Source organism: Triticum dicoccoides, chromosome 7B, assembly GCF_002162155.2.
Source record: "Triticum dicoccoides isolate Atlit2015 ecotype Zavitan chromosome 7B, WEW_v2.0, whole genome shotgun sequence".
Lineage (NCBI taxonomy): Eukaryota > Viridiplantae > Streptophyta > Magnoliopsida > Poales > Poaceae > Triticum > Triticum dicoccoides.
In genome coordinates this window covers 14,070,626-14,080,825 of record NC_041393.1, presented here as the reverse complement: position 1 = coordinate 14,080,825, position 10,200 = coordinate 14,070,626, and positions in this window count along the sequence as shown.

Genomic DNA, 10,200 nt, shown 5'->3' with positions numbered 1-10,200 from the left:
TGAAGTGAATTGAACGAAACTGTTATGAAATAGAAGCAACATATATAGTAAACATAATTAAGAAATTTCATTGTACCGAAAGTAATTAACTAGAGCGCGGCACCATACATCTAATAGTTTCATCATACACTGACACATTCGAAGTTTCGTCATACAGAAAGCAACAAGTAACTAAACAGACACATTGTTTTTAAGCAGTGCACTCTTCCCATCCGTCCATATCCGGAAGGGTGTCACCAAGCTTAGTGAAAGGCTCGTGATATTGGGCCGCCGTAGAACATCCCATTCTCTTCGAGGACATCTTTCATGATGACAGACGCAATTTCCTGCTGGATCCGGTAGAAATCATTTCGAAGTTGATTATCCGGCACGGCTCCAAAGGCTTCGGCCCATCTCTGGATATGGGTATCGGATGAAGATTTCATGCAAAGTGATTGCACATCCCTTCTGTACTCCATCATTCGATGGATGACGTAGAATCCATCATTCGCACATCTTGCCGGTTGCTGGATGCAACAAAAGTCACTCTTGTGGCCGAAACAAAGACCGACCTTATTTGTTTTTTTGCATTGGATGTAGCCACCCCGCATGCTGAAGCCCAACATAGCTATGTCCAGAACATGCATTATGTTTGTGTAATCTTTCTTCTCTATGTTCTTCGATGAGTGCAAATATAGAGCGCAGGAGTAACGCGGGTAAAGAACGAAGAGAACAGCACGACACACCCCGCTGCGCAAAATACACGATCAAGTTAGCCTCCATGCGTGCAAAGTAAATATTGAAATGCATGTATGTGTTATAGCGCTATCCGCGGATGACTTACCCGAGGTGATAAGGTAGGAGAATCGTTTCTTTGTCCTTATTGCTGACCAAGAAGTCTTCGATGTAGTGACTCACATATTGACGGTTGGCGTCGTTGATTGACAAGAAGCCCTCATGCATGTAGTATGGGTCCGCGACCGCACGACTAGTGACTTGCTCTCTCCTGACGATGTAGTTCATGTGCAGCGCATACAGGCGGACGGAGGTAAAATCGAGTGTCCTCATTTGAAACATCTGGAAGATGTAATCAAACCTTAGGAAGAAGAGGTCCGCGGGGCATGTGTGGACGTACATCTTGCAATTGCTCGGCACATGAACCGTATAAAGTGGGTATCCTGGATCATCTGAGGCGAGGAGGCTTCTCTTTGTCGAAAGCACATGGTCATGGAGTCTCCTGAGATCCCCTGTTATGGCAGCTAGTGCATTCGCTGGTACCATTGGCTCTCCGGCGACATGGATTAATGGCGCATGTTTCATCAGTACACTGTCAACCTTGGTCGAAGGCATCTGGCTGCTACAACCAACATTGCCAGCTTTATAGAATTTTCTCGCCGTCGGTCTCTTCCTCTGCTTATTCTTGGTGGGCTAAGGTGCTGGTGGGTCTGTCAGGCCCTCCCTGAGCACCACCCCTAGTGTTGCCGGGATCAGCATTGGACGACTCTGGCTAAGTAGTTGAGCTTGGGTGGAACCAGCATCTGGAGGCGTGTCCGGCGAGGATTGCATGAACAAAGACTTCTTGCACTCCCGAGGACGTTCCGGCTCTGGTACATGCAGCTCATATTCATATGGTTGACTCATTGTTACTTCGTTGTCAAAGGCAGTATTGAAATACTGGTCAGGGTTATCGGCCTCCTCCATGTCATGATCCCTATCCTCTTCCATGGGGCAGATGACATCATTTGCCGGAACGGTTGGCCCTCCTTCCTCGTGTCTCTCGATCTCAGCAAGCAGCACATACGATGGTTGTACTTGTGTAGGAGGGGTTGTGGTTATACCTTCCTGAGGTCCCGTTGGTGTGCTCCCGACCACCTCGACACGAAGAAGATTTTTCAGCCACAGGACCGGCCAATTTTTGCATTGGCCAAGCTGCGTGGGGCTCTTTTCATCCTCTCCATCGGTTTGTATCAGACGAGGGAGACCCTCATAGCCCGCTTTCACACTCGCCACGGAGACCATTAAGGCGTTATCAGGCATCTGCCGGCGGTGAAACAATCGATCCTTAGGCTTCACTATTGTACCCTTCCGCACGTCCACCAACCCACCCTTCATGTTGTAAAGGAGGGTGCACGGAGTGGAGTCGGCCTACAAAGACATATACGTGCGGTGTCAGAGATCCAAAAAGAATGGCAACTGAAGATTAATTAATTAGTTGAGTTGATGAAGGTGCGGCGCGTATTCACCGTGAGGGCATCGAGCTCAGCCAATGTCGACGGCCCAACATTCAAGCCAGAGACGGGGCTAGGGCTGCTGTGAGAGCTGGGTGCAGGAGCAGGTACTGGAGGAGGTGCGGGTGTGGTTGCCATACTAGGTATGGGTATGGGTGCGGTGTTCATTGAGTTTCTCCCAGTGAAGATGGGCATGGGAAAATCACTTGGTGGCGCGTTTGGATTTTGTTGCACCCATGTGACCAGTATTGGAATCAAGCTTGTAAAGGCAGCCACCATATCATCTCTACAGGCAGCGATTATCTCAGCTTTGGTCTCAGCTTTTGCTTTCTCCATTGCCCGCGCCACCTTCTTGTCGATAGTCACTTGACTGAACTTCTTTCTCTATCTTTTGACCTTGGGGTCCTCGTTATAATAGTACTTCCATGTGGCGCCATCCCCGGCGCCGTGCACACGTCCATATTGCGGCCGCTAGCCGGGCGGGTGTCCCATCTTTATGTTCATGGCCCGGTTGAAAGGAGTGTCCCACGTGTACTTCACCGACGACTGAGTAGACGAGTCGCTCTCGACCGCAAGCTTGTGTTGGTCTCTCTGCAAAATGGACCGTGAATCATTTACGAATGCGAATAAAATGTAGTAGACTTCATTGATCAGAACCTAATATGTAAGGTGGTAAAAGGATAATTACCAGTATTCTCATGAATTTCCTAGTCGGCCCATCGGTGAAAAAAAAATCTTTTTCTTGGGGTCCCACGAGAATCTGGCCCTGATGAAGTCGTGCTCCTACTGGTCGGTGAACTCATCCAATGGGTCTGGGATCCCTTGACATTCACGTTCTGCGTCCTCCTTATCCCACACGGTCCTCTTTCCCATGTAACCACGACTTCCAAGGCGGTGGTTCCCCATGTTCTTTGCCTGCAGCTGCTTGCCTCTCTACAACCTGGCCTTGGCAGCATCTTCATTGCAAGTCTCCTTGAACCTTTCAAAGTCCTCTATCGTAATTTTCGGATTGTCTGCAACAATCTCGGTGTAGGTTTCATGGTCTACTTGAATCGCCCTTTTCACCCTAGTTTTCCAAGCGCTTAATGCGTTGCTGAACTTCCCTAGGACTTTGTTGTTGATTTTTTTCATGCCCTCATCATCCCATGGGTCGACATCGTCCTTCCGACCAGGGAACATGAATCTTGCGTGCAACATAGTTAGAAGCAGCTTCTTCAAATGTTCATTCTTCCGTATTTTTGTGGTGTTGATGTTAGTTGGTTGCCGTAACACGTTGCCACTTCTCACGGCTCTATTGGCTCGAACTCGCCAGGGTGCACCGCCGAGACCACCAGTCTTCCAGTGCCGAGCTCATTTGGCGTCGTGTCCTCTTTTCCTTCTTTCCCTCACTGGCTTGCGAGGTCCCACCTTCCATGATGTAGTTAGGAACATCAGCAGCGCCAGTCTCAGTGCCGGTGTCATTGGTGGCATTAGTGTCGGCGCTGGAGCCACCACCGTCGTCATCCGTCATGACAAGGCGGTCCGGACACCCAGCTTGCTGTCTCTCCTGATCCGCTAGAAAGTCGAGGTAGGCGTGTGCTCGACCTAATTGGGACTGAGAACCTCCGGCCTCATTGGTGTCGGTCATGTTTCCTAGGGTTCACCGCAAATTATCGAGCTTTATATAATAAAGTGAATAATGACAAAAAAGTGACCTTTGTTTTGCCAGAAATGTCGTTTCATTCCCGTCGTGACAAATCTCAAGCACTCGATATGTCCAACTTTCTAGCACAAGTCATGCCGAAATTCACGGAAAAGTTCGGCATGACCTTTGCTAGAAAGTGCACGTATAGAGCGCCAGAAATTTTCCGGAATGGAAATGAATCATCATTTCCGGCAAAACATAGGTCACTTTTAACAGCAAGCATTTCAGCACTCTAACAACCATTTTAACAGCCACATTATGAGCACTCTAAGAAGCTAAAATAAAAGTCACAGACTTTGTTGCAACTGACATATACACAATCATGAACATTGCTACCCAACTGATTATGTGCTGACATATGAAGAGGGAGGGAAGAGGGGGTGGCGCACCTCAGGGTTGGGATCGGGGTCGGGGTCGCCGGGGTTGAGGGCGTCCTTCTCCTCCTCGTCGATCCGCGCCTAGCTTTGATCTGCAGAAAGGCCTAATTTGGTCAGAGAGAGAGAGAGAGTGACCAAATTTTCATACACTTCCATTAAAAATCCTCATTTTCAAAATGGACAGCAACCTAAGCTAATTTGCAGAAACTGTAATTTTCATTTTCATTTTCATTTAAAAACAAAGCAACATAAGCTAATTTTCATTTCAATATTCTGTCAAAGCTCATTTTAATTCTTTGGGCTAACACTAACACTAACTAAAACTAAAAACTAACTAACACTAACACTAACACTAACACTAAGCATTGATGCCAGTACATATCAGTGAGCCATATTGCTACCAATATCAATGAATGAAGCATTGTTCTTGCAATTTTCTCCAATGCCAAAATGGCTCACTTCTCATGAACTAACACTTGCTACTGCTCATGAACTTAATTTGGACCCCTACATAGAAAAAATTGGCCCTAATTTAAGAACAGGAGGAAAGGAAGGGGGTGGCTCACTGCGCGTCGGGGTCAGGGTCGCCGGAGCTGAGGGGGTGTCATCGTCGGGGTTGAGGACGTCAGTGTCGTTGTCGGGGTCGCCGGGGCTGAGGGGCCAGGCCGCTGATCCTTGTTGATCTGCAGAGAGGGAGAGAGATATTTCATAGCCGCACATGGGAGGATTGGAGCCCGAAGAGAGGAAGGAAGAGGGGCGGGGGCCATACCAGAGCGGGAGGGGGTCGGTGGCCGGCGTCGGGGTCGGGGCTGAGGTCGAGTCCAGGGTCGGGGCTGGTGCGGCGGTGGTTGCCGCGTGGGCAGTGCGGCGTCCGTGGTGCGGCATCGGCGGTGGCTATGGCTTGTGGGCAGTGCAGCGTCGGCGTCCGCGCGTGGGCGGGTTCTCTGTCAGAGCAAAGGGGATCGACGAGCAGTGAGTGGCAGAGAGGAAAGAGATAGAAGCTATGGCAACGGTGCTGTAGGCAACTTAGCTATAGCGCGTGTTGGAAAAACGCGCTATAGCTCAGTTAGCTATAGCGCTGCCCTAAACAAAACGAGCTACTGATAACTTTCCTTTTTCTTTTTCTTTTTTTTCTTTTTTTCTTTTTTTATTTTTTAGCTACAGCGCGTGTTGGCAAAACGTGCTATAGCTAAGTTAGCTATAGCACTGCCCTAGACAAAACGCGCTACTCCTAATTTTTTTTCCTTTTTTTCTTTTTTTCTTTTTTAGCTACAACACGTGTTGGCAAAACGCGCTATAGCTAAGTTAGCTATAGCGCTTCCCAGGCCAAAATGCGCTACGGTTAACTTTTTTCCTTTTTCTTTTTCTTTTTCATATTCCACAAACTTCTTTTCTTTTTCTTTTTCTTTTTCTTTTTCATATTCCACAAACTTCCTTCAATTTTTATTTTATTTTTATTTTTATTTATATTTTTCTTTCATTTCATTTTGCAAAACTACCTTTCTTTTTCTTTTTAATTAGTATAATATATATTACATCATTTGACCGCTATCGGCGGTATACAAAATAGCTAGACACACACAAAATTTGTGGATTAGTTTGTCAGCTTGGGCGACGACGATGTTTTAGAATGATCTTCTTCCCTCTTTTGTTCGTTGTCGAATAATTGAGCCCATGGTCATGATTTTTCGTTCTTCAGGGATTATGATCTTTCATAGGTAGTGTAGTCTTCATTCTTCTTTTCACGTATGTTTCATCGTCATCAGCATCATCTTCCCTCATTGGATCACCGTACTGGTCGTAGTCTTCCTCGTTGGCGACTCCATCCATTACGGCGATGCTCCTTTTGCTTCTACTAATGACAACACGGCTGTGATTGATCAGATTAGTTATGAAGAAACATTGTGTCACGTGTTTAGCATGTACCGATGGCTAATTTTTGGCGATGGCGTTGATGGTACCGCTATCGGAGTCGGGTATACACATGGTAGTGAAATGTCGGTTTTCTCTTTGTACATTCTTAGCCAATCCAGAGTAGTTAAGCTCCCATATCACTTCGACCCTTCCGTAATATCTTTCAGTTACATTCCCGGTCATGGCTTCCATCGTCACCCCAGAGTTTTGGTCATCACTATTTGTATCTTTCTCCTCCGTGTAGAACATGTATCCGTTGATATCGTATGCTTGATATGTCGTGAGGTTGGTCGAGGGGCCTTGTGCTAAGGCGTATATGAGTGTTCCGTTCGGACAACCCTCTGCCGGGGGATTAGCCAGAACTCGCTCTTTGAACCAACACACGAAAGTGGAGTTGTGCTCTCAAATAACTTCAGCGTCCGTCCTGTGCACCCCACGGTCACAGTACTTCTTTGCGATGGTCTCTTTGTGCAGTGTCACGAAATCTTCTAGCACATCTAGGTGTTGTAGCACTACTAAGTTTGCCCTGTCAAGGTCATTTAGTTGGCCCGAGTGTAACACATTCACATCCCTATGACCGTTGGTGTGACCTTCGCCTTCGAGCCTTCCACAGTGCTTGTTGACGGGAAAACCAACAACAGGGTCTTTGGTCAGATAACTCTCACAGAAAGAGATGCACTCTTTGGTTAGATATCCCTGGGCTATACTTCCATCTGGACGAGACATGTTACGAACGAATCCTTTGATGACCCCATTCATCCTCTCGAACGACATCATGCTATGCAGGAATGTCGGCCCTAGGTCGATGATGTCGTCCATGATGTGGACACATAGATGCGCCATGACATCAAAGAACACGGGCGGGAAGTACATCTCTAGCTCATTCAGTATGACAACGATCTCTTCCTGTAGCATATGGAGTTGCTTCACACTGATCGACTTTTGAGAGATAGCATCAAAAAACTGGCATAGGTCAGTAAGCGTCTCACGCACCTGTGTGTCCATAATCCCTCTAAGTGCAACCGGGAGTAACTGCGTCATCATCAAATGACAGTCGTGAGACTTCATCCCACTGAACCTTTTTTTCTTAGTGTCCAGATATCCAGAACTAACTTTGATTCTGGCAAGGCACTTGAACAATTGATCGACCTCCTTCGGATCTAAGGTGAAGCAAGAGGGGGGCAAATATTGTTCTTCCTTCTTGTTTAGTTTTCCCCCTATCTTCCGTTGCTATCTCCGTCTCGGTCTCCTCTGACGACCTTTTACTGCGCATTTGGAGATCTTTCCTGATTTTCAAAAATTCCAAGTCTTTTCTTGCCTTCGGCCCATCCTTGGTCCTCTCCGGCATGTTCATCAATGTTCCAAGCAAACCCTCAAGGATATTTTTTGTGATATGCATTTGATCAAGGCTATGAGGCGTGTCGAGTATGGGCCAGTATTCCATGTCCCAGTAAACAGATCTCGTCTTCTATATCTTCAGTAGGGGCTCCGGCGCCTTTTTCTTCGTCTTTCCCGGCTAGGGGCACTCTTCCCAGTTCTTCAATAACTCATATATTTCTGCACCGCTACGCTTACGTGGAGGACCTCGATGTTCAGCCTTACCATTGAATAGATCTCCATGCTTTCTCCATGGGTCATCCTTCTCGAGCCATCTTCGATGCCCCATGTACATGATTTTCGAAGACCCGCCATCTTTCGATAGTTGCAGAGAAGTTGTATCATCCATGCACCTCGTGCATCCGGAATATCTGTGGCACACCTGGCCGGAGATATAGTTGTAACCAAGATAGTCCTGCACCATCGTGATCAGCGCGGCTCTCATGTAGAAATACTCTCCTTTGCTTGCATCCCACGTCTTGGCCGAAGTTGTCCATAAGGTTTGTAACTCCTCTTTCAGTAACCCGAGATACAGATTTATATCATTTCCCGGTTGTTTCGGACCTTGAATAAGCATAGCCATGTGTATGTATTTTTCCTTCATGCACAACCAGGGGGGAGGTTGTACATCCATACAAACATGGGCCATGTGCTATGATTGGTGTTCTGGTTGCCAAATGGATTCATGCCATCACTACTAGCGCCAGGCACGATGTTCCTTGGATCATTTGCGAAAAATTCAAATTCAGCATTTAATGCTCTCCACTAGCTAGCATCTACGAGGTGTCTCACCTTCGGCTCATCTCCGTCATCTGGCTTCACCCTCTCCGCGTGCCAGCGCATAAGCTTTGCTTCCTTAGGATCTACGAAATACCGCTGTAGACGCGGAGTGATCGGAAAGTACCATACAACTTTTTGTGGAGCTTTCGTTCCGGCCTTTTTATATCGTGAAGCATTGCACTTTGGACAGATGTTTTTTTCCGCGTGCTCATTACGATATATGATGCAAACATTGATGCATGTGTAATATCTAATATGTGGCAGATCAAGAGGACACACGATTTTCTTTGCCTCCTCGACACTAGTAGTACATAGGATTCCCGCAGGAAGAACCTTCTTTAGGTACTTCAGAAGCTCATCCAGGCTTGTATCTGTCCATTTGTTTTGTTCCTTCAACTTTAGAAGTTCTATTGTGAAACTCAAGCGGGTCACCTCGGGATTGCAACCATCATACAAAGGAGCCATCGAGTCTACCTCCAGTTGCGCCAGTTTGGCCTCCTCTCTACAAGCAGCTCTGTCGCTAGTCGTCTTCTTACGAAGCAGGTTTCGAACATGCGGGTCCCGCATGGCTGAACTTAGTAGCGACGAAGACGGTGGCGTGTCCGCGTCTTCTCCGCCTTGAACTGCCTCTTTGCCATCGACATTTCCGAGGCCGTCTTCCTCTTCAGGCACATAATCGGTCATATCTTTGTCTGGTGGCCCCATGTCGTTATTTCCTGCCCCGTCGATTTCCTCATCATCATAATCTTCACTTATCCACCGAGTATGGCCATGCATGAAACCATGCATGAGCAGGTGCACCTTGAATTTACCACCCTGAAAGGGGTCGAGCCTGACTCTTCCTTTGCATTTTCAACACGGACATAAAAAATCCCTTAGTCTTTTTTCATACAAGTCATCCACAGCGGATTGCCAGTATCTTTCCACCATCCTTCCATTGACCTTCATGATCACCTGCGCGCAGAGAAAATATTATAACCATGTATATATGCATGCATGGATCAAATTCATACAAAAATTTGGAATGACCTTCCCTAAACATAGGACATATTGAGTTTGCCCGAAATTCGCCAAAACGGAGATGAATCGACATTTCGGCAAAACATAGGCAACTCATGTCACTCACATGGCACACACAATTCAGTATATTCATATCGCACATAGTTTCGGTCCTAATCGCAAACACACATATTTCCATTCTTGCACAACTCTTTTTTTTGCTCACCTATTTGTCGAGAGGAATATCGAGCACCTTCTTATAACTAGCTAGTATCTCTAGATAGAGCTATGAGAGGGAGGAGGGAGGCCCTACAAAAAAAAGACACATCCCTGGCATTTTGGGCCGAACGAATTTTTTTGTCATACATATGACACTTCTATGACGATAATTGTGACAAAACCCGGTATCATCATAGAGGTGGTGGGCTCCTACTTCTATGACAAAAAACCATGACAGAAAATGGGCTCTTCGTCCTGGGCGGGCCAGAGACGCAGCTGCATGACATTCTTTGGGCCTTCCATGATGGAAAAAACCGTGGTAGAAGTGAGGGGGAGGAAAATTTCGGGGAGTTTCCGGTTACGGTGGGAGGTCAGGGGCCGAGCGATGCGTGTTTCTCTCATACACGTATGCGCGTGTGTGCGAGGCGTTGGCTCTAACTAAACCTGAGCGAGGCGTTGGCTCTAACTGAACCCGAGCGAGGCGTTGGGCTCTAACTGAAACCGAGCAATTGCACTGCAGGCTACGCGTTACTGAACCGAGCGATAGATCGATGGCTGTTAACTGAACCCGATCGAGCGATTTCTTCGCTAATGCTGCTAACTGAACCCGAGCGATAGATCGATGGCTGTTAATGAACAGTGA